Below are 25985 nucleotides of genomic sequence, written 5' to 3'. Positions count from 1 at the left end.
CTTCTCTCCTGTTTCTATGTGGATAAAAATTCATTTTGTGTATTAATCAAACATTTTAATTTCTAAGAGCAGCAAGATGAGAACAACAAAATGTCTAAATAATTCTGAGGGTTCTCATAAAGAGCCCAAGGCTTTCCCACAGAAAACTGTGAAGAAAAATCAATCTGGTCACCCTTCCTTCAGGCTACTGGATAGTCATGGAATTTGCACCTTTGATACTTAATATACTTATTTCAAATGCAACCCATATGTGACTTGCAAATTAGTAATTAATGGTAACAGCCTGACAACTCTAAAATGCAGTGCTAAGTCTCCACAGCTGTGCAAGTGTGCTCCAGCTTGTGGCCTCTAGATCCAGCCCTCTGGCATCTAGAGTGCAGAGGCTCCTGGAGCTCAGTGTAATTCTCTCCTTTTCTGCTCCTATGAGTTTCCTACTAAGTGTACTGCCTTGCTATGGTTAGCAGTGACCACAGAGGTTAGGGAGCAGCTATATGTCCCAGTTTAAATTTATATGATGATAGAAAGGCAGGACAACCTCAGCGATAATCTGGCTCTGGAGGAATTTTATGGATCTCCTGCATTGCATACCTTCTCTTTGACCAAGTTTCCTCAGGTGACTCTGTAAAATGAGTGTGGAAATCATCATCCCAGCTTACTGGATAAGGGCTTGAGAAAGTGCACACCTGTGATCATAGGAAGTGGGCTTTTTTAATTCAAGAGGGTAAATATGACATGTAGTTGAGTTTCATGTACACAGGTGTCTCAGCAGAAGCATTTATTTGCTTTGCCAATAAATGCCCATTATTTAATTCTATATTGAAATATAATGAGAATAAAATGAAAGATAAAATCTTAGCTCCAGAAAAGGTAGCAGGAAATTGAAAACTTATAGGAAAATATTAAATAATTAAAATCTAAATTTCTAAATTTCCTTAAAGAAAACTTTTTACAAAACCCAGACTGTGACAAAGTCTAGATTACCTATGTAAACTCACTAAAACTTAAACTATGATTTTTCCCAGGCTGATTACAACTCTGTTACCCTTCAGTTCTGCCAGGACCTTTTGACCAAAATGTTCTTAGAAAAGGAATCTCTCTGACTTTTTCTGGGGAAAATCAAAGGAGGATGAAAACCTTTAGAAATTCAGTGTTAAGTCCTTGGAAGTTACTTGTCCTTTCCTGTTGTTTTCACATGATTATGAGCAGCTGCTGCAGTCTGAGCCCTGGTGGACTGGGAGCATCTGAAAGCTGCGGGGCATCACTGAAAATAGGTTTAGGCAGCTCTGTAGAGAACCCTGGAGCTGGCGAGTGAGGGCTGATTGCTTTACTCTGGCATAGCCTCCTTAAATAAACAGATTTTTTCTTTCCATCCCCTGCTCCTAAATTTGCTACCCAGGAGTCCCTCGGGATGCTCACTGGTGACAGACAAGCACGTCCACCCTGAACGTTCTGCCCCCAGGGCACTGGCAGAGCCCAGAGTCCTTCGGCAAACTCAGCTTTGCTGTTCACAGTTGTTTTCCTTTCCTACAGAGGTTGACTGGGAAACTTAATAACTTGCCTGAGACAGAGTAGGATTCCCAGTCTTTCTAACCCAAGTTAATGGCAACATGTCTGATGTTATGGGATAAGCTCAACTGCAAATCAGGTGTTTTTCCAAGCTAAAGCAAACCAAAAGATTTCAAAGACATTGCATGCAAGTTCATAGGAGAAAATCCTTTTTGCACTTGCCTCTCAGCTTTTAAATCCTTCATCCATTTCCTAACCCATCTTCTTTTGTGATATGAGAGAAACAAAAGGGACTAGAGCAGTTCTTTCCTTATATCTCAGTTCCCTTTTCTTCAAACCACAGGAAACAACAAGGATACCACAAGTATTTTTCATTTGTTTTGTAAATTTGCTTCAAACACGTGATGCACTTTGCTGAGAGCACAAGACGTTGTCTCTGACATGAAACGGTTAAGATGAGAGAAAGAAAGAAATAAAACACTCTATTAACATGAGGGAAAGACATAAAATGTAACTGAAAGGGAAAGACATAAAACGTAACTGAAAGGAACTACCTGACAGGAGCATGTGACTCGGTAACTATGATAAAGATTTGTCTTTTTGGTAGTTGTGAAAATCAGCTCAAGTTCTGTGCTCTTTAATCTGCCTCAGCAACTCAGTCACCACCAGCTCCATACAATACTGGTGGGATCTTTATCAAGCTACTTTGACTTATTCTGAGATGTTTTCTTGTGCTGTTTCAGCAGGCAGGTATTTCAGATGGGCCCACAGAGACAAAAATGCAGGAAAAATAAAAAATGTTCATTTGCAAAAGGTTAAAACAGCACCCTAGTAGTAGAGCACATTTTAAGTAGTTTTAAGGATTGATCTAAAATGCTTGGGCATGGGTTATTAGTGGGGCTGACTGGGTTGTGCTTCTACAAGAACTTTCTCACAGATCATCGCTTACTTGATTTCATTCATGATTACACACAAAACCATTGTTAAAAACACTGGCATTGACACAAATGCCAGCAGAATGGTAAAGAGCAATGAGACAGAACACAGGTATTTTAATTAATGACAGAATACACAGAGCCGTGTGTGTGAAACGAAGCCAGATTTTGAAGGAGAGATGGGAGTGTAAGACTTCCTGGTAAAGCTGTAACTTTACATGCTGATCCAGGCTGTCTTGTCCAAGCATTCGTCTGTAACTTCCAGTCTCTGGTTTTTGCAATGCAAGGGCACAGCTTCAGAGGAACACCATTTCAGATTAGCTAAACTGGTCAGAAGAGCAATTTCTAAAAAAAAAGAAAAAAAAAATGAAAAATTGGATTTGAACCTACCACAATGGCCAGAGGTTAATCACTTGCTTCCCATGAAAGTGTCTGAGCACCAGTCTGTTCTGGAAGAGACAGGTACCTTCTCCTCCAGATTTAACTTGTGGGCTTTTATTTTGGGTCCCAAGTCAGAACGATGCTGAGTCAGAAAGGTCAAATATCTCCTTTTAAAGAGGTGACAGTTACTAAAAGGAGAGTGTTGATTTTGCTTTTGAACCTAATATCAGTAAGGATAACCACAAAAGTCTGCATTTAGTTCTGATATCCACATACTTACAGGCTAGTTTGAAGGAGAACACAGAGGAATGATACAGCAATTCAAAAGCTAGAGAAAACACTTGCAGAACATCTTTGCACCCAGCTACCAGCCAGGAAACTAAGGTACATTGACTATAATGTATATTTTTGCAAAGAGAGGATGCCACATATCAAAAGATTGCTTAAAACCTAGAAGCTCTTTTTGTGCTCTGTCAGTTTATAAAGTAAATCTGATGCTACAAGTAAATGTAATGCTCTAATGTAATTTTTTGGGACACTAGGAAGAGTATTGCTGCAAAATTTTCATACCTGTTCGGGCTCTATAACCCTTTTCTGACCAATACTATTCACTTCTTTTTGGCCATTTGGGTGGGTTTGAAATTGGTAGTTGAAGTCTTTCCATTCCTACATTTTTCAGGAAGGGCTTTTACTTGCTTGAAGTGGCTGATGGTGCCCCATAACTTACTCTCAAGGACATTTAATGGTAGTATGAGCTAACGTATATATGTAATACTTCCAGAGGTTTCTCTGATGTGCACCACAGAAGCACAGAGAACATTTTTTATATGGCAAAGTGTGGCCACTTTGCCTTAGACCAGCACTCTGCGAGCCCTAAATAACTGTCATGAAGCCTTTTGTCTTTTCTTCTGACACTAGCATGCTCTTGTTTTTATCCACATTTTCTGCCAAAATGCTTTCAGGAAATATGAGTGTCTGTATCTCGTGACCCCCTCTAGTTTCACACAAACTGAATCATGCTGTACAGTTCAGCTGAGTAATAAAATATAATCTGATTGGCAGGAGGTATTAAAGCAGGCCACATCATTACAGATCCTCTTTTAACCCAGTTTAACAAGTTGCTCCTGAGAAGTTATTTATTCTAGCTGTCAACATCTTGTTGTTGAGATGACAGCGATCAAATCTCTGTTAGATCCTAATCTTATTCTTCTTACTCCACCTTCAAGTATCTGAGAGCCTCATATAAGCAATATCACTTTTTGTCAGCAAAATGATTTGTTTGACACTGATCGTTTGCTAAAAGCTACAACAAAGTAGTTTTTTAATATCTACAACAATTATTAGCATGAGATAGGGATGGAATAAATAGCAGGCAATTGTGAATCATAGACCACTGAAAGCCCGAATTGTTGCTATGTTGAGCACGCTGATCCGTATACAAAACAAGAATGTATTTCACAATTATGGAAACTTAGCAATGCATTCCCAGGTGCATAGATGTCACAGCAGCAAATTATTAGTCAGAGACTGATGTTCTTGTAGTGTCCTGGGGACATCTCACTAGCTAGCAGAGTGCCAGACCCATCTCTGTTATGAAGTTATAAGAGTTCTTTTATTATGACTTTTGATGCTAGGAACTGGGGAGGGAAAAGCTATATATTATTTGTCAGGCAGATTCCACCTCAACTTGAACAGTCCTCTGACTTAGGAAACTCTAGTCCCTAAATGATGTGTTCTATTCTGATTCTGTATTCTCCAGTCCCCCAGTCCTAAGAACTCCTGCAAATCTATCATGCCATGCATTATACTGGACAGTGAAATTCCTTCGAAATTCCTTGAATGTATTTGCAGACTACTTTACAAGAAGGTTTTAAAACATAATTAAATCTTGAAAAATATCTGGAGTTTTCCTGAAAGTAAAATCTAATATGTTATTTGGAATTTGTGATTTTTTTTTTTTTATTCTTGGAAGCTTAATATTTTAGGCTTAAAAAACATTTGAAGGAAAACATACCACCTACTGAGTTCAAGCGTATTCATTTAACATGTTACCTGCCTCTTGGGCCATTTGTGAATGCTAGCACATCTCATTCCTTCAAAGGAGTCTGAAAGCACATTCACTTTCAAATGTGGGTACTTCAAGGTAATAAGTCTCATCTGACTCACCTGAGATCACCAAGGCATGTCCTTCTAGTGAAAAAATTTTAATGCACAGTATATTTATGTCAGAATGGACCCAGCTGGTGTTTTTGAAGGTATTCACAGAAGTGTGAAAGTATTGCAATTGGTGGAAAGAGAGTCAACCTAATTAGCCCTGGATCTAATTGACTGGGCAGGAGGGTTGTTCTGCTGGGGGATAGGAAAGCTCTGTAGAGGGATCTAGGCAGGCTGAATCACTGAGCTGAGGCTGAGTCCTGCCCTTGTATCACAACTGCATTCAGCACTACAGGCTGGGGTAAGGGTGGCTGGAAAGCCTCCCAGTGGAAAAGGACCTCAGGGTGCTGGTCAACAGCAGCTGAACATGAGCCAGCAGTGTGCCCAGGTGGCCAAGAAAGTCAATGGCATCCTGGCCTACATAAGGAATAGTGTGATCAGCAGGACCAGGGCAGTGATTGTCCCCCCTGTACTCAGCACTGGTGAGGCCACACCCTGAATCCTGTGTCCAGTTTTGGGCACCTGACTACAAGAAAACCATTGAGGTGAAGAAGCATGTCCAAAGTTGGTGAAGGGTGTGGAGCACAAGTCTGATGAAGAGCATCTGAGGGACATGGGGATGTTTAGTCTGAGTCCTGGGGGGAACTTGTTGCTCTCTACACGTACCTGAAAGGAGGTTGTAGCAAGGTAGGGGTCGATCCCTTCTCCCAGGTGACAGAACAAGAGGAAACAGCCTCAAGTTCCACCGGAGGAGGTTCAGATTGGATATTATGAAAAAGGTTTTCACAGAAAAGGTTGTCAAGCATTGGAACAGGCTGCCCAGGGAAACATTTGAGTCACCATCTCTGGATGAATTTAAAAGACATGTGGATGTGGCACTGAGGGAATCATTTACTGGTGGACTTGCCAGTGCTGGGTTAACAAGTGGACTTAATGGTTTAAATGTCTTTTCCAACCTAAATGATTCTGTGATTCTATTTTTATTATGCTGAATCACTGCTTTTATTTTGGGATCTTATATTTTGGAGACTAGCATTTTTGTGCGTAAAAGGAAGATATGTTACTTTCTGACTCCCCTTGCATAGATTGGTTTTCTGCAGTGATTTTAATGAAGTATGTATTTCATACATATAAGAAAGAATCTGTATCACACCTCTAATCCCTCTTATCTCCTCCTCATTACAGCAGAGATTCTTATATTTTTTCCACTATTTTTCTCTCTCATCAATGAATCAATTTAGCTTCATATTTTGATATAGTTATTTATGAAAGTGAAAAGCCTTGAAATTCATACTAAAACATTGATTTCTACATTTTGTTGGCTGGCTTTCTTTGCAATTTCATAGCAGATTTTATATAATCAAAAAAATAGTACTTCTACATTGGTTTGTACACAAAACAAGAAGAAAGCCTGCTTTTTTCCCCCATAGAAATATTTTGAGAAATATATTGATTTCTCTCTTTGTTAGAACTACAGATGTAAGCTATGGGGAGCTTTTCATGATGTCTATTTATTTCTGGCATTCCTGCAGAAATTTCTGCATTTCAGAGCAACATATACTACTTTGTAGAAGACTTCCCTGAAAGCAAACTGTGAAGCAGGTACAATGGGAACTGCACAGTTGCTCCTACTGGAGCGAGTCACCATGCTCCAGAAATGCATGTCCCAGGCAAGAAACTGGAATGACACACTCTTGGGAAAAGAAATTCTGGACCCATTCAATGAGATAATGGTTTGGTTTGAGACAGTGGACGGGTTTGAAATGGGTGCTCAACATCATTCCTTCACAGCAAAGTGTTTGATCATGACAGGATGTGATTCCGTGACAGGAATTCTCCAGATGGGAATTTCTTGCAGTGCTGGAGATTTTCCTCAGGCATCAATTTGTATGCTCACATGCGTTGATTAGTATCCTGACTGGAATGTCCTAGAGATGCCCAGGCTGCTTCTGCTGTAGAACTGATATGTGTGCATAGATAAGACACTTGAAAATAGTGGAAATTGTTCCTGCAGCTACAGAAATAGTCAAAAGACCCATTTTTTAACATGTAGTTAAGATATTTAAGAGTTGTTTTGTGTGTAGTTAGGATAATTAGGTGCTGAAGGTGGTCACGTGGGACAATGACCCAACAAGGCTAGAACTGAGCAAAGCAGCAGCTCTGGGAATTAAGAAGACTGAGCCACAGTCCTCTCACTGACACTCAGTGACAGGACAAGGAGCAATAGGCACAAACAGAAATATGAGAAATTCTGCTTAAACATAAGAAAAAACAGTTTTTTACTTTGCAGGTGGTCAAACACTGGCACAGGCTGCTCAGAAAGGTATGCCATCTTCATCCTTGGAGATACTAAAAATCTGACTGGACATGGCCCTGAGCAACCTGCTGTAAATAACTCTGCTCTGAGCAGGAGGTTGGACTAGTCTATCTCCAGAAGTGCCTTCCCATAATTCTGTGATTCTGTGTAAATTATTCCAATTCATAGCATCTATGCTAAGTCTAGTAATTTTTTATATATTATTTTGTTTCTTTTTATAGTTTTCCTTAATCTTAAGGAATGTGCCGTATCTCTAGCATAACATTTCATGAAAATTTTCTAATTTCAAAGATTTTATGATCCTCCTAAACTGACCTTCCCATAAAAATTTTCATAAATAATGAACCTGACAAAATTGTCTAATATTTAAGAAATTGGCTTCCTGACACAAAAAAAGGTAGGTAACAGGAACTTGGTCTTTTGCTTGAGAATTTATCTAAACATGAGAGTCTTGTATCTGAACAATTACACTATACAAGTTAATCTTATATAATCTTTGTACAGGGCTTTATCTTGAAACCCTTGCTCAGGTAATAGAAATTTTCTCTCACTAAAGATCAAGAGGAAAGTACTTTGAAGATATATTGCCTCATTATGTAAATTTAAAAAATTTACTGAGCATTTGGAGCATGAATTTCATACTCTGACCTAATTCTTGCCTACAAGTACACCATGAACATATTGAAAAAATGGAAAGTTTATCTTTTGATCTCCAACTCTGCCTAATTAGGACAAAAGACTTGTTTTCAGTAATAAAAACAAAATATTCCATAGGAGAAAATTGGGATTTGTTTTACTTTCTTGTGTGAAGTTAAACCTGTAGAATACCATTGCAAGAAGGTTAAAATCATAGAATCATGGTTTGGATTGGGAGGGACCATCTATTTCCAACCCCTACTGCCATGGAGAGGGACACCTGTCACTAGACCACATTGCTTAAATCCCCATCCAACCTGGCCTGAAACACTTCTAAGAATGGGGAAGCCAAAACTTCTCTGGACAACCTGTTCCAGTGTCTTGCTACCCTCACTCTAAGCCTACCTTCTTTCACTTTAAAGCCATTCCTTCCTTGTCCTGTCACTACAAACCCTTGTAAATAGTCCCTCTCCAGCTCTCTTGTAGACTCACTTCAGATACTGGAAGGTGCTCTAAGATGTCCCTGGAGCCTTCTCTTCTCCAGACTAAACAACCCAAACTATCTCAATCTGTGTTCATAGGAGAAGATGATCATGTTCATGGCCCTCCTCTGGACTCACTCCAGCATGTCCATGTCCTTCTTATTTTGGGGGCCCAGAGAGCTGGATGCAGTACTTCAGGTGGGGTCTCATGAGAGTGGAGTAGAGGGGCAGAGCCAGCAGCGTGACCTGCTGGCCATGCTTCTATTGATGCAGCCTGGGATACGTTGGATTGCTGGCTCATGGGAAACTTCTCATCCGTCTACACCCCCAAGTCTTTGTCCACAGGCCTGTTCTCAGTCCATTCTCCCTACAGCTTGTATTTCTGCTTGAGAATGCCCTGACCCACATGCAGGACCTTGCCTTTGGCCTTGTTGAACCTCACAAGGTTCTCACAGGCACATCTCTCAAGCCTGTGAAGGTCCCCCTGGATGGCATCCCTTTCCTCCAGTGTGTCAACCACACCAAACAGCTTGGTGTGACTGGCAAACTTGCTGAGGGTACACTCCATCCCACTGCCTATGTCACTGACAAAGGTGTTAAACAGTGTCAGTCCCAATACTGAACCCTGAAGCAATGTCTCCAGTTAGACATCAAGTCATTGGCTACAAGTGTTTGAGTGTGACCATCCAGCCAACTCGGTATCTACTGTTATGTCTGTCTGTGTGGTCTCTCCAGCAGATATCAGGGTGGTGGGAGATCTCCATGAGGACCACAGCTTGTGAATGCAAGGCTGCTGCAATCAGTCTACCCAGGGCCTTATCCACTGGGTCTTCCTGGTCAGGTATCCTCTGGCATGCTCCAGATGAGGCTGACTTACTGGTTGGAGTGGTTGGAATGGCCTTGTGATGCTTTTCAGGAGCTCTCCTGCTGACATGTGATGCCTTTTCAGGCTCTGTGGGCATCACAGTGGTAGGAATGGGATGGACTGAGGTTCCCCTCCCCTGGCAACTTTAGTTTAATGCTCTCCCCACCAGCCTATGACCAAAGATGCTCTTCCCCTTCTCTGACACTTGGACCCCAGCAGCCCCCAGGAGACAGGGTTTCTCAGTGCGAGACCCATGACCTGAAGCAGCTGAACCCCTGGGCTGTGGCCCTTCCCTTTGACCAGGAGGACTGATGAAAAAACTATCTGCACTCCAGAGTCCCTTACCACTCCTCCCACTGCTCTGTAATCCTTGATACTCCTTAGGCTGCTCCTGGCTGTATCACTGGTGCCTACATGTAACAACAGCAGCACATAATAGTGTTACGACCCACCCCAGAAAAGGGAGGGGGAGTAACCCTGGTCCTTATCAATAATCCCCTTGGGGTGGATTAGAGTGAAACACCACTAAATAATCAGTGTTTGAAAACATATATAGGTAGGGTTTATTTTAACAATTTTGTTTAAATAGGTATGTTAGCATTTTGGGTGTTATCATCTATATCATCTATAGCAATATGGCATAGAGATAACCTTTAGGGAAAATGCATAAGGGAGAGAAAGGAAAGACAGGATAAGGGTAAGGGAGAGTAAGAGAAAGAAAAGATGAGACTGGAAAGATGTATATAGTCACTGCCCAAGGGGTCCAGCAATGACACTTGGTAGTTGCAGCTTCCATGTCTGTCAGTTGAAGTAGTGGCCTTGATCCGTTGAGGGTGAAGGAGGGAAGCCCCAAACTTAAAGGAGTTATGAGTTATTATATCCATGGATAGTGTCACGGGCTATGCCACGAGCCTCCAGCATCTCCTGGGCCTGTGCAGAGTTCCTGTGTGGGGCCTGGTAAAAGGGTTTTTCTCGCCTTTCAAGATTGGCAGAGGGGTGGATGGGCTTTGATGGGCCATCAGAGGTATAAAGCAAAAGTCCTGCAGAAGCCTGCAAAAGTCCCTTGGCAATCCTAGAATGCATAAATCATTAACCATTTCAGTCTCTGACAAATAGTCAGTGGACTGTAAGAGGCCTGGTAGTCTCTTGGTGGCATCCCTGATACAAACACCTGGTAAGCAGCACACCTCTCTAGAGTGTGCATCAGGTTGACAAATGGGTGTCTCTGTACCTCTCAAAAGAGAGTTGCCTCCTGTCATCACCCTTCACTTTTTCTTAGTTGCTCTGGTTGTTCTATGAGGAGCAGATTGGGCTGCCTTACTCAGCTCCAGCATCTCTCCTGATGTGTGTTAAATTAAAATTAGATTTTTTTATGTCAAAAGAGTCTCAGAACAGCATCTTTGTGATATTGTACTCAATGGAAGACAAAAAAGCAATATTCCTAGTACTAGAAAATTAGGGCTTAGAGTTTCTGTCTTTGAACTACAGCAAAGTATTTGACTAAAATTCCAGTGGAGCAAATAATGCATCAATAATGTTTGCAATGCTTCCTTAGGTTACTTATGCAAAACAAACAAAAGATTTACTTAAGGTTGGCATAACTATTCTCCCCATTAGTTTTGATCAATTGCTTTGTGGTCATGTTCATTAGACAGCCTAATCTGAACTGCAATTAGATTTTATCCTTTTAAAAGACAAAGCAGAATCCCAAGTCATTAATTAAAGGATCTGACTACAGTTGGTTACAAGATGGATGTTGCTTACCCTTTAGTGATGACTCAACTCAGCAAAACAGAGCACTTTAGTTTTAAGTGGCAAATATACTCTAGCACTAATTGAATGCAAACTTTTGCTCTGGTACAGCTGGAGAAAAGGCTGTGTAGATTCTTGAAGACATGAACTGCTAATGAGAACTGTGTGAATAAACTAGATTTACATAGGGCAAACTGCAAGTATGAGGAAAATGTTTAAAATAGGGGAGAGTGATTAATATACATTCCTGTACCATCTATCTGTTATATTATTTCTCTCAGACACTGAAAACCATTAAATATTTATTTTTCAAACCCACTGTATCTAATGCTGCAGTATCCCAATGGCAGAAACCAATTTATGATACCCAAGAAATCAAAAAGCTTATTACTTTCTTACTGATAGTACTCCATGGGTGTTCCCCACTTCTTGCTTTGTGGTAGGCTCCTCCCTCATACTGTCCAAAGTGTAGGATATTCCCCTTTCAGATATGAATGAGTCCGTATTCTTCGTCCCTCTCTCCTAAAACCACAAAAAGTCTTTAAAGAGTTGCTGATTTTTAAGGTCTGATGTAATTTGGCCAGACAGCAAGCTGCACTCAACCATTCACAAACCATGTTACGCCAAATGATCCAGGTTTATGTTTCTGCTTCTCCAAAGATTTCCTGTACAACCATGGATAATATCAGAGGCATTTTAGCCACTTTTGAAGACAGGTAAAACATGGTACCTTTAATGCACGAGACTCAGGTTTTGTGGATAAAATGACAGTATTTCTCAGACTCCCAGGCAAGGCTCTCAGCAGCAATGGTAACTGGGGAGAAGCACAAAATGTGAGGTTGAAGGTAAAGGTGAAGTTTGGATTCAGTAACTGAAGGTTTAAAGGAATTTTTATGAGATTTTTTTTCTAATTGAAAATAAAAAAAAAATTTTAAATACAGGACTCACTGAGGCTATTATCTGGTGTCTGTTTGGATATCTTTCTCTTTCCATGAGTTTGGAATAACAAGACTTTTACCAAGAAGCTTTAAAAGGAGGAGGAAAAGCTGCTTGCTGCTAGTGAGGGAAAAATATAATGCAGACCTTGGCAATAAGGGCCTGCAGCTCTACCAGTCATCTCAGCATGTAGCCAGAGTTGCTAACTCAGCTATAAGAGAGCCAAAGCACACAGAGAGGCTTTTTTTTTTAATTATCTTATTTTCCATTATTAATAGGAAACCCACAGAAAATAGAAATACAAATTGTAGATGAACACAAAAGCCTATTTTTAGTCTGTGAGATATATAAGAAGGTATATTGCAGCCACAGGAGGTTATCTTCCATTTCTCTGAAGTTTTCATCATAAGTTTACCTACACAGCTGTCTGCTGCATATTATCTGCCAGCAATGCTCTCTGGCACTACCAAATGCCCTTACATTGGGCTGAGGGGATGGCAAAGAAGAGCCTTGCAGATAGTTTGAGGAAGGTTGTCTGGTATAAATGCCAGGATGAGACCGAAAATGAAAAAAAGAGCTGAGTTCTCCCACAATAGCCAAACAGACAAAAAAAATCATGAAAATATGGGACCATCATCAAGAAAAGCAACAAAACTAAATAAAAATTTGAAAGTTAATAGCAAGAACAGGCTTTACTTCAGCATTACTAGCACAGGGAGTCAGAATTTAGTAAATAATATTTCTCTTCTGCTTGTAATGATTTTCTTGTAGATATTCATAGACCTTTGAAGAAATCTTAGATATCAAACCTGTTTCATCTCTTTCTGATAGTGAGCAGAACGCTGAGCTGAAAGCACTGAGGTAGATTATCATCTTTATCAGGTTGTTTTCAGCAGACAACTGATAGTGAAAATCATGCTCAGATTTATATGTGATATATCATTCAAGATTAGAGACACATGAAGGAAAGTCATCCATGAATAGGAGGAAAAAAGGGAAAATGTTCCTGGTTTTCCTGGTTGTGGGGAATCTGCAGAATTGTTAATTGAATAAGTAGATAATTTATTGATAAAGAGTTTTCTTATTGAAAAATGTTTAAACCAAAATATGGGAAAAAAATCTATACTTTAGGTTATTAAAAGAAAAGAATATTTACATAAACAACACAAAACTTTCGATGTTACTATTCTAAGAAAAGGATATGCTAGATTTTCAGTTCAAAGTTACTTCTGTACTGACATTTAAGTTACTTAAAACATAGAAGTTGGAAGCAAAATAAAATATTTGAAGCCACAGAAATGACAATTTCACCTATGTTATTGCTTAATGAAAATTCTCAATATTTTGATTTCTGATATTTCTTTGGTTTAAATTGTCAACATTTCTGAATTTTTTTAGGACAAAAAATTGGTTTCTCCTTTTTATTAATTAAGTCTTTTTGAATGGGATAATGAAGACACTTAAAGGGGTGCTTTGCCTGTGATTAAACATATTCCTTAGAGGAACTACATCCAACCTTAAAAGTACGAAAATTAAGCATTTGATTGAATATTCATGGATTAAATGAGCATTTCCTCATTGATTTCAGTGGACTATTTTTCTAGTACAACATGAAGGGCTTCACTTTCAGAAATGCAGATGTACTGTTGCATGTTTAAACACTAATAGGCAAGTAATTGCAAACTTTCCCACTGATCACATGTAGAGATTGTCCTTCCAGTCTTGCAGACTTTTACACATATCAGAAGATGACATGCATATCTGTGTGCCTATCATGCATCTGTATGGAAAATAACATAAAATATTTATATATTTGGGGCTGCAGCTTCAGATCGAGTATGCTTTTCTCTCCTAAAAGGAACACCAAAAACACCCCAGAGATTGGTAGAAGCCTAGATTTGTTTAGGGTTTTTTGATATATTGCTGCCTACTTGCTCATTAGACAACCTCCCTCTTGCTAATTCATCACTTCAAAATCAGATTCAGCACAAAGAACCAGACTGCAAAAGGTAAAAAAAAAAAAAAAATTATAAATTATACTGACCAGTTCACATTAGTGTGAGTGTTAGCAACACCAAGGTGTTTCTATTTATCACCATTTGCTTTGATGGGGCACCATTCATTTCATTTATCATTTGATTCCTTTCAATTATTTCTTCTTGGGAAGAAGTAGAATCAGCATTATTTGGGTAGGATTGTGTTTGCCCAACAGGTTTTGTAAAGTTCACTAAAAGAAAACAGTTGCTAGATAGTTGTGCATTGGGTCTAGAGTTTTCCTCCGATATGTGCCTAATTGGTGATTTTAAAATCTATTTGTTTTTTTTAGTATTACAGGAAGCCAACATAGATTTAGGCATTTAAGCTCAAAAGAGTGTAGCAAAATGATATGACTACTTTTTTTTACGATTTCAGGGTAACACACTCCTGTCAGGAATAACAGCCAATTTGAAAATCTACCAGGGATTATTGCTGTCTACCTTATTGTTTGGGTTGGGGTTTTGAGGTGTTAAGGATTGCGTTGTTTGGGGTTTTTTCCTCAATCTTGGAAGCACTGGCAATCCTCAGTAAAGATATGGAACACATGATTCTAAACATAAAATAAAAATCCCAAAATTATCTCCAGTTTTGCACAACCTGCTCTGGTGCACTGAATTATTATAGGTAATAAGTCTGCCTCCTCTCACACCTCTCCTTCCCCTACCATCATCTTTCCCAAGCAAGACATATAGTTGCATATATCCAAGGGACAACTCAGTTGTGTGTACCCAGGTTCAGGGGGGGCTTCTGGAATGTAAATCCCAAAGCAGTTCTCTCAGCATTTCTGCATTATTCCCTACCAACCGGCTGGATATGCTGGGCATCATGAATTTAATCCAAGAGAGTTGGGTATCATGAATTTAATCTTAACCTCCAATTTGCTCTGGGAATAGCATTTCTGGACCCTGACATTTTATGCAATAGCAACCATTTCTTGTATGAGCACCTGGCCCTCAGCCCCTTTGTGAATTTGATCCTTACTCTCTAAGTATCAGAGGATGCAATATGGTGAATAGTACAAAAATGGTGCCCAGGAGGATGAGGCAACAGTCAAATGTCAGATGTAAATTTACAAGTGTGAGTTGATACATCACTAATGAGCTGCTTTTACTTTCAGTGACAAATTTCTCTCCTACTTCTGACTTTTTATGTGACTCTGGGCTTCTCTTGCCCCAGTCATGGAAACCTAGATGTTAAAGAATATTGAAAAGGAGGAGATCTTCACCTGAGAGTTGGTGCTGACACCAAGGAAACAGTATGTTTGAGGGTCCAAGACAAATTCTGATAAAGCAAGAGGAACAGTACTCATCTCTCAATATTCAAATCATTACACTTGGATGAAGAAGAATCTGACTTCTATGAAACGTTAGCTGTTCTTTCAAATGTTTCATTTGGCCCACCTTTACAGGAGATGGCCAAGGTCTTTCTGAGTGCCATTTTCAGACTGCCAGTTAATCATTTGGCTGTCCCTGCAATTAAATACTTCTCTGTGCTTCACTTAGCCCCAGCTGAAAATGAAGATAAGGACAGTGATAGGTTTAGCTTGGGGCTTTGAGAACTGTGGAAGAGGAGCACTGTGTTTAAGACTACCTTGTGAGACACATGCCACTCCCTGAGCTTCACAAATCTCTGTCTTTCTCTGGGTAGTAAAGAGAGGCAGGGAAAAAATTCGTACTGTGGGAAATAAAAGCAATTTTCAATAGCTTTTTAAAGAAGAAATTGCAAAAGATGGCTGTAAAGTAAGAAGTCTATAAATATTCCTGCACCACCACAACAGTCACACAGTCCCAACAATTTCTGCACGAGAAAACGTCTTGCAGTTAAGGCTGATCCTGTTTGGCTCCGTGACTCCCGCCTGTGACAAAACACACCAAACTCATGGCAAAGAGTATAACCTGCATCCTCTTAACCTCTAAATAGTAAGAAACTGTTGTGATTAGATGTCTGGAATATATCTGCCTATGTGTTTTGTTTGTTTGCAAAACAGGGACTCTCGGGGGCACAGCAGGGCAACTGGGCCTCCATCTGTTGTGCAGAGCTACATTTTTTTCTGCAAGGTATACAGGAAATAACCAACACTTCATTAGGAAAGAATAATTTGACCTTCACTTTAAAATACGCCTTAGTTTGCCTAAGAAGCTATAGCTTGATGTCCCCAACCTTACCAACCGGTAGTACTGAGAAGACAAAAGAGTCATGAAAAAAAATAGTTTGTGCACCACCACAAATATCTTGAAGGACCATGTGGAAGCTATGTGGCTCTGAGTTTTATTCCCATGGTGTTCCCTAAGCTACAGGAATGATGTGAGAGCCGAGGCCACTGACATATTCTGTGCCTTGCAATGTGTGGAAAACAGGGATGATTTATACAAAAAAATAGGATACAGATACAAGTTTCCCTTTGAGTATTGGTTTGAAGTCTTGGAAAGGCAGATTCAAGTGCTTTAAGTGGTACATAGATATTTGATGATTTTTACAAAAGTCTCTCATTATTTTATTATTGAACTTAGGTGTCCCCACCTTATATGCTGTCCAGTCCTTACCTGCAAAATCCTATAAGGATTTGCAGATGTTTGGGACAAACAGCTTCCTTCCCAGGGAGATACCAGCTCTTCCCCAGTCCCACCTTTACGCTACCCCAAGACAGCCTCCAGGACACCACTCGGCTCATCACCAGGTCCCCCTGTCTGCCTCAAACCTTTGATGTGATATTTCCAACACAAAGCAATGTTACCCACTTGTTCAGTCAATACTCCCATGATCTTGGAAGTGGAGGAGGATGTTATGGAAAGGGAGATGGATATGGAGAAAAGGTTTAGGGATTTTTGTTGATTATACCTGTTAGACTTTCTGAGGTATCTGGATAGAGTGGTTGTACAAGCCATGACTGGGTTAGACAAACAGAATCTATATGTTGAAGTTTCTGAAAGGGCACAATCTGCCAGACATTCCCCATCACAAGAAGTGAACATGATTCTGACTAAAGTTTTCTTCATAAATACTTTCCTTCTCCAAAGGGCAGCATCTGGACTTTAGAGTGCTATCATAAAGCCTATCTTTTGGGGTACAAGATGTACAGCTTAGAAATAGTTTAGACAGTAAACCTGGAGGGCTATTAGACATCAGGAAAAATACCAAAGGAAAGAACAAGTGCAATTAATAAAACATAAAACATTTGCTCCATAAAAATCTATAATATCATCATTACTGCTTCAAATTAGTTGAAGAGTAATTATCCCCAAGATGTTCCGTTACCTTCTACATCTTGCTTGCAAAAGTTTGACAAAACAGGAAAGACCTGATAAAGATAAGGCTATAAAACTCTGTTGGATTAATAAGGGGGAAAAAATTAAAATAAATTAAGTGGAATGACAATATAAACAAAATTGAACAGCACTAGTTATCTGTCTGGGAATGTGCACATGCAAGTATCTGAACCTCAGTGAAGGTGACCTTGCATAGTCTCATCTGATAGAAAAGCAGATTAAAATTCCTATCTATCTCAACTATTGTCATTACCACTTTCAATAAACAATACAAACCTAGTGGAAGAATCCAGCTGATTGTTTACGTGAGTAAGTGCTTGATTTGCTGAAATTGTGCTGCCTTTTGTGCTGAAGTGATTTAGACAAAGATTTTATTAACCACTTTTAGGGGCATAGGAATGTTCTGTGAACAGGGTGGAAAAAGTCCTCATGAAGCTTTACTTTAAAGAAGGTCTTCACACAAGATTTGTAACATGGGATTCAATATCGTAAATATTTCCAGTGGTTATTTGTGAGAAGGAAAAAGGATCACCTCTATATCCCAGTGTTGTAAAAGCAGCAGAAAATTCAAGGTTAAGATTGTCTTTGAAGCATATTCCTCCTCTGTCCTTTGAGGCATATCCCATCCTCCTTCCTAGACCAGGTGAGATTTACCAGAAACAGCAAGTGTGTGCTCCAGAAAGGGGTGAAGACGGTGAACTTTACAACCCTTCAGTGCCCTGAGTGAGTGTCAGGTACAGCAGAGGAACAGGCATCTCTTCCTTGCACAAGAAAAAAGGGTGTGGGGGAGGAGGATGTGCTGAGAATGTATGGAGAAAGTGAAAGGAAAGAAAGATGGGCTGCTGGATGCCCTTCCCTCCCACCAGCTCCTGAGAAGAACAATACTGTGCTCTATACTGTGCTAAAACATGACATTTAGACTTAAGCACTTTAAACAGTCCCCCGAGCTATGTTGAGGGTGCAGAACAGCTGTATGTATAATTAAGTAAAGCTAATTACAATAAATTAAGTTAACTAGAAAATCAGTCATAGCTTTTATTCCTAAAAGTTCTGTTGTTGTTGCCAGAATTGAAACTGCTGCAGGGCAAGATGCTGGGCCACCCCAGATTGTCAGAGATCTAGTCACTTAGTTTTATTTTTAAAACAAAATTGGTAACTAGAAAATGTGGGAGTAATGGGAAGGTTGTTCATGTGTTCCAAATTTAGCAACTAGACAAGGCTGCTGATCTCTCTGGGATAATTGTAGAGCTGAAGTACATGCCTTCTCTTTCTCTTGGCTACAGAAGGCTTCTGAATGCTCAAGTTGGCACCAAAATATGCTGTGAACATTTCCTTTGCCCATCAACCCAGTCATGCCTGCACAGCTCTACTCTAAAACTGTAACAGGTGCAAAAACTTTTGTTCTAGTTCAGCTTTTAAACATAACACAGAGTCCCGTAAAAACGTAGTCCAGCTTCACCAAAGTCAGCAAAGTTATATAAATTTGCTGTTAGTGAGTCCATTCAGAGAGCAGGGTTTGCCTACCCATTTACTGAGATTCCTCTTTCGAGTTATGCCAGGGAAAAAGAGGCAACTTGCCAGGAGCAAGCTTTATTCTGTTGCAACTGGTGGAGAATGTAATGCAACCGGATGAACGGTAGATACTTCGGATTTACGGTGGCATCACTGCCCTGAGGATCAACTCCAGGGAAAACAGTACACAGTATTGGTTGCAAAAGCTCTCTGAAGAAAACGTTGTGCAGAATTTGGCTCTAGCTGAGGAAATGGGTGAAGCACAAACCCCTGGAATCCAGGCAAAGACACCAGGAAAGTGTCATTGTTGCCTTTTTCTTACTTTTCCACAGAACATCTGCTGCTGTCCACTCTCGGAAATAGGATAGGGGGCTGAAAGGATCTTTGATCTCACCTTACACGAGTATGATGATTGCACAGTCTGCTTCTTCAGTTTCTGCTCCTTCAGTTGCAGAATGTATTCAGGAAGGAACAAACTGTGGTTCAGCTGGCACACAGCAAAGAGAAGCCAAAGGCTGTGAAAATTCCTCCTGTGCCTCAGAGCTGGATGCTGGATTTAAAGACCAGATTGTGAGAGGGAGAACGATCTTTCTTTGCAGAGTAATGACTTTACTTTGTGCAAGGAGAAAGGAATTATATTGGCAGCAGCTTTGATTCTGCCTTCTCCCCACAACAAGGCAGTTCCCTGTGCTAGCAAATATAGACTGCTCCATGCATCACTGCCTCAAAGTGCTTGCTTTTCTCCAAGCCTCTCCTGGAACAGTGCAAAAAATGCCCCTCCATTGCCCTAAACTCAAGCAAAACCAGGAGTCAGCCTCCTAGCAGCAAAAATACCATTGAAAACTACTTTCAATTCATCTGCATTTACCTTAATGGATAAGAAGGGATGTCACCACAGTAAAGATTTTTAGAATAAAAATGAGTCGGTAACTATCTTTAAGGGGCTCAGTTTAAGGGTAGGCGTAATGCAATCCACACAGACTGTGAAATTATTCTCATCAGGAGGCTTAAAGGAATGTTTCTGGGAACCAAGGTGAATTAAAGTTTGACCCTCTTTTTAATGTTGTCTTTCTTGCCACTTTCCCTTAAATATATATACACTTGTTCTCAGGTTTCAGGAATGAGCTGCATTGATCCTGGTTTTGGAGATCAGTCATAGTGGTAAACAGCAAGTCTCTGTGATTTATGACCAGGCTTGCTGATAGTACCTTAGAGATGTCTGAGCACCCGCAGCTGAAGATCCAGCTTTAGGAACCAGGTATTTAAGCCTTTCAGGTATAGCCTTCCCAGCAGTGGTCATTTGTGAGATGAAAACAAATCAGATGAGACAGCTGATTATTACCAGTGATACTGATCACCATTCAGCACATGAAAAACAGATTGTTCTGGTTTTATAATATTCTTCAACATCCCCTTCCCTCAAGCCATCCTTTATCAACCCTTTAATAAAAGTTAAACATGCAAAATTTCTAATAACACCAATAATAATGAAGATATACTGTCAGTAACTATTACGCATGTCATAGATTTAACAAGATTAGTAGAAAATTTTTTGGTTCGTGAAGTATTCAGACCAGTCAAAAGTGTTTTTGTTGTTGTATTGACTCACAATGTGATTTCATACCAGCTACTCCAAGAACACAATTACTATGTGTAAGTCCTAAACGGCAGTAATACAAAGTAAAACTGTATTTGTGAACACTAAGACTAATTAATGTGTTTGCTTGCCATTATACTTGGTGAAACCAGGGGCAGCACAGAACACACTCATGCCATAGCCATGGTCACACCATTATCTTTTCTTTCTGTCTGACAAGGATGGATATAAAGGCATCCTATATTACAGATAAACCTGTCAGTGGCAGGAAAGACTGAGTCGGGAAAGACTCTCCTTAAACTCCTAGCTTTAAGTTCAGCAATTTTCACTGCAGACTAACTGATACAAGAATAAACTTGACTACACAGGGCTGGATGTTGCCATGATATTGATAGAAAAGGCTGTCGTCTGCTGCAGCTTCACTTCTAGCTGCACAGCATGGAGCAGAGCGCTTGAGGGGAAGTCTACCACCCTCTGAGCCACTGCTAAATCTACCCTTTGGTACTGATGGGAAAATGTCAGAATGCCTGAGATTCATAAGCTGGTTTGTAACATTACCTCCTTTGACACAAACACAGCAGCAGCAGCTAACAATTGTGGGGAAAATCCTGCAGGTAAATGGCACATCTGTATTGATCAAGAGCCACTTAGAAAGGCATTGAAAACATGCCACTCTTTATTAGCAGTGATTGAAGGCACAGATTTTTAAGACTGGGAGGAATCATTATGACTCGATAGCCTGGTCTCCTGTACAACATGGATCAGAGGAATCCTCTGGCCCCAGGCCAACTGCCATGTTTCCAGGGCATATTTTCTAGGAAATAAAGTGTAACCTTATTTTTTAAAAAAGTCTTTGAAAGAAGAGCCATCTCAGTCCTTCATAATGTGTTCCAGTTGCTATCACACTGAGTAGTACTGTCCTCTACTCTACTACTCTTACTAATATCTACTAATCATTTTATAGATATTAAGAGTAAAACTTAACCAACTTTGGACAACTTCAGTTGCAGTCTGCAACTGTGCCAGTCATACTATAGGTGCCTTTCACAGACCACAGAGCAAATAGAAACTTTGAGTGATTCATCTAACCTGTTTTAGACATCTGCTTTAGACTGAGATGAATTGTGCTTTACAATCCGCTGAGAGTATTGCTTAGATCCGTATTGACATACAGAGCTTCTAGATGGACCAACTCAAGTACAGACATCTATATTTAGCCAGATGTATCTTACCATCATGCATGACTTCTTGCTGCTGAAGAGTTTGGCCTTTCTCATCTAGATACTTTTGGATTATAAGCAAACTATCCCTCAGCTCTGCCCTTGTTAAGGGAAATACAACAAGGTCCCTTAGTATTTGACTTGTTTCCTAATACTAAAAAATATTCTTGCACTCTTCAAATTTTCAGTTTCCTTCTTGGACTGTGAATATCAGAACTAGAGAACTGATCATATATCAGTAGCAGGAACAACAACATATGACTAGCTGTACTAGGTTAGACCCAAGGTCCATTTAGATAAATGTCTTGTATTTGACAGAGATGCATAGTGTATGATTCAGGGGAATTTTAAAAAAGAAAAGAAATCAGTGATATTTTCTGGACTCCTTTAACAGCCTCCACTTTATGAAAAATACAGACACCTCTGTGCTCCATGGAAGAGGCCTCCATGGAAGTAAGAATTTGTCTCATTAGCATAAGCTTTTGGTCTCTATAACCATAGAGTCATAGAAAAGTTTGAGTTGGAAGGGACCTTAAAGATCATCTAGTTCCAACCACCCTGCTGTAGGCCGGAATACCTTCCTCTAGACCGGGCTGCTCAAGCCCCAGCCTGGCCTTGAATACTTCCAGGGTTGGGGCATTCAAAACTTCTCTGGGCAACCTGTTCCAGTCTCACCACTCTCACAGTAAAGAATTTCTTCCTAATATCTCATCCAAACCTACCCTCTTTCAGTTTAAAGTCATTATCCCTTGTCCTATCTCTACATGCCCTTGCAAAAAGTAATATTATATGCCAATTAGTTTAGCAGTTTACTTATGGAGCATTTTAAAAATTATTTTTTTTTGTTTTGAATCTGCCACTCCTTACTCGAGATCGTCCTGTTTATCTACATTAGTGGTTTCTTGCCACAGCACTGAGCAGCAGATCATCTGCTCCAAACCCCAAGATGTTTTCCCAAATTTCTCTTTCTAGATGGTGTGTTCTTTAATGTTGTAGTCTTTATCCCTGATATTTGGGCCCATTCTATATTGTTTAGCATTATCTACCAAGCCTGCAGTCTCAAGAGGAAGCACCAAGAGACAAGAGCTGTTCTCTTCACATCCACCTTGGTGGAGGAGGGAAACTCCTTAGTGCTGTTTACAGTTTTGTAAACAGAACTATAGTGAAGTGCTTTGTTAAAAACTGTTATGAATGAGTAAAAGCTTTCTAAGATATTTTTGCCCATTATTGTCTGTCATATTCTTCCTTCTCAAGCCTCTTGGGAGCACAAGAAGCAATTCAGAGGCTATAATTAGACTACAAATTAAGCACAGTCTGCAGTTTAGATCAGGCTCAAACAAATCTGTTTTTTACTGGTTTGTGTGCCTAGTTTTTCTACCAGGAACACAGTAGGTGTCATGGTACAAGCCCAGACATCAGTGCAGAATTGCTACCTGGCAGGCTAGACTTAACTGGAGAAAACACACGGGAGCAATTGGAGCCTGTGAGTGAGGAGCTTGCTTTGTAACCTGAGGTACCAGCCAGCAGAGATGAACTTACTTTAAAAAAACAAAGAAACAAACAATGAAGTATCCAGAATTGGGAGTGTGCAAAGATTAGAACCATGAATATCTACGGCCCAAAATCCTTTGGCTGAGAAGAACTTGGGACCAGCAGTAGAGCCCAGTGTCTTTTCAAAGACACATCAGGTTGCAGGAGACTGCATGTAATCAGATCGCTATCTTTCCCCAGCACATTTGTCTACAGAGCAGAATAAAAATATTTCTCTTTTAAGTCAGGTAAGAAATGGCCCCGCCCCCTGCTCGGAGCTCACTCATCACAGCTCAGTTTAACACAGTGCTGGGCTGGTGCAGGGGTGGTGTTCATGCCGTGGGACACATCCAAGTTGCAGCACGATGTTACAGAAGCAGCAGCACGCATGGCATTCTTGCCACCGTGACTGTGGCAGTAACTCTGCCCTTTCTGATTTCCCATTTTTCACTATATTTAAATCTCACTTGTGCTACTGATCGCTGGTCTGTGGCACTTGTACTTGTAGAAATATCTTCTGCGTTCTTTCCCTGACTTGCCTCAGTCAGATCACACAAAACAAATTTCTGAAGGAGAAAATAGGACTTTCAGCCTATGCAGCATAGCCAAAAATAGTTAACTCTTAAATGTTATTTACAATTTTATCTTCTTCCTCCTGGAGGTAGAAATGCTCCTGGCATCCTCTGTAGGAAAGATGCTCACCAGAGGGTGGAATATATGAAAAAGGATAATTTCCTGAATCATCCTGTGAAGGCGGCCACACTATGGAGGAGGAATGGAGCGACCTCTTTGCTTCTTCCCTGTTTTACTCCATCTGGAGATGGATGTTGAACACAGGGAGTAGGAGGTAGAGGGGAGGCACATGGGAAGTTTTGTACCTCCCACTCGTCACATTTGAAGGCACCATCCCACTCACACAGGCTTGCCCTCTCTGCTTTAGGCTGTTCTTTCATATATTAAAGAAGACCAGGGAGCTATACCAAAGCAAACATTCTACATTCAAGTTAAAACGGCTATTTTATACTTTGATATTTTCAAACACACTCTGGCTTGCTCTGTGTGCAAAACTTAAGCACAAACCCTGGATCCTGCTCAAAGCCTCAGATGTGAGGGGTCAGTCTTTATACAGATCCATCATAGAAGGCAATTTTTGTTGCCTGTGGAGATGAAAAAAAGGAAAGGTAAAGTTTCAGAATATTTGAGGTAGAAAGGAGCATGCTTAGCTCTGTGGAAGCAGTACCTGTGAGAAAGACATATCAGTCCTGCTACAACTATTAAAAAAAATAAATAAAATTGTCCCTTAAAAAATTCCACGCAAAAAAATATTTGACTCATCAGTGCTCAGGCAGCAACTAATATCTCTTATGTTACCAGAAATATGAAGGGTTTATAGTGATGGAGATGTCAGTACACAGTCAAAGAACAGACCCTTCTGCCACCAGGCTTTCACTTTTACACTATCAACAAAAAGATTTTCTTCGGGTAATCACACAACCATAAATCCTTATTGTAATATGTCCTTTTGCGCACTAAAAGTGCGCATTAAATGTCCTCTGATTAGATAATCTCAATATTTCAATTGACTAAAGAGTACCTGTGCTTGTATATATGTATAGGAATGAAAAGAAGACAAGGATAGACCTAATGAAAAGGTTTATCATTAAAAAATGGTTTAGGCTGTTGTCAGAACAGCTAAATATAATTGTATATGAGCTATGTCATTTCAGGTTTAGTAAGGATTTTGCAATCTGTGTCAGTGATCTAGAAGACCAGTTTCTACTGACACTACTGTCCCCTGAAGACTTTATGAGTGTGGCCCAGGGTGACATTTTCCCTGGCTCTATAGCTGCTCACCAGCACAAATACAACTTAATGCACTGCATTTGAATTGCCAGAGATATGTGGATCTATAGGATCTGAAGGAACTATATTTTTCTTAAATTTAGTGGCTCTATGTCTGAGGAAAATTTGGTACTGGAATTTCAGCATCAAAAACCGAGAAAAAAAATCCTGTGGAGTAGGTCCATGGTGTAATTATGGACCCCAAATCAGCCAGCTCCAGAGTAGCACAGAGTGAAATACCTCATGACCAATAACTTAACATCCACTTTGCTCGATCTTTGTATCCCCACCAAGAAAGGATAAAGCTTCATGTCTGCCTGTGAGGAGTGAATATAAATTATCATCATTTTTGCTATCAATACAGTAGCACAAACATCAAGACAAAGCTGAGCAGATCGGCATCTCTACGGAATATGTGATCATACAGATGACTGACACAAATGCTTCTGCAGGATTTGCAATAGTATAAATATGAAAACTGACTTTGAATTAAAACCATCTTGTTAAATAAGTGTTCATGTCAATGGCATGGACAAAGCGTTTATTTTATCAGACATATCCACTTACTCCACTAGTTCAACAAAGCATTGTACATTGATTTGACAAAGATACTGTCAAATCATGCTGAGTGACTGCTGTTGGTACCAGTAAAAACCTTAATCTATATTCTGGAATTGTGCCCTCTCTGCCATCTTGGATCTTCCTATAAAATCTTATAAGATGCATGAAAAAAATCTATTCCACATTTTTCAGATTTATGACTCTCAAATGAAAGAAGGAACAGAAATAATCTTTCCATTTGTCAGCCTGTCACCTACATGGAACATACAGAGCTACTGCTGATGCAAGAAAATTCTATTACAGGTGCAAAATGGACATTTTCTTCACAACTTTTTTTATTAATTTTGCATAAAAATCTATGAAATCCTAGGGCAGGAGAACGCTCATTTCATCTTATGAACAAAAAGACAAATTCACTTCAGGTTTTGACTTTGTTATTTTGTGCAGCTGAAAAGG

The 25985-nt window shown here is 39.9% G+C and overlaps 1 long non-coding RNA gene across 1 annotated transcript; it reads right to left on the bottom strand.

The window, feature by feature from the left end:
* Positions 1 to 2311: 2311 nt before the first annotated feature.
* On the bottom strand, positions 2312 to 19264 carry LOC135420876 (uncharacterized). The gene is made up of 3 exons (XR_010433766.1): positions 19174 to 19264; positions 11420 to 11550; positions 2312 to 2786 (listed from the first exon to the last, which is right to left on the bottom strand). It is a non-coding gene; the product is annotated as an uncharacterized LOC135420876 (long non-coding RNA).
* Positions 19265 to 25985: the final 6721 nt, after the last annotated feature.

This window comes from Pseudopipra pipra, chromosome 1 (assembly GCF_036250125.1).
Source record: "Pseudopipra pipra isolate bDixPip1 chromosome 1, bDixPip1.hap1, whole genome shotgun sequence".
Classification (NCBI taxonomy): Eukaryota; Metazoa; Chordata; class Aves; order Passeriformes; family Pipridae; genus Pseudopipra; species Pseudopipra pipra.
This window is presented reverse-complemented; position numbering and strand designations above follow the sequence as displayed.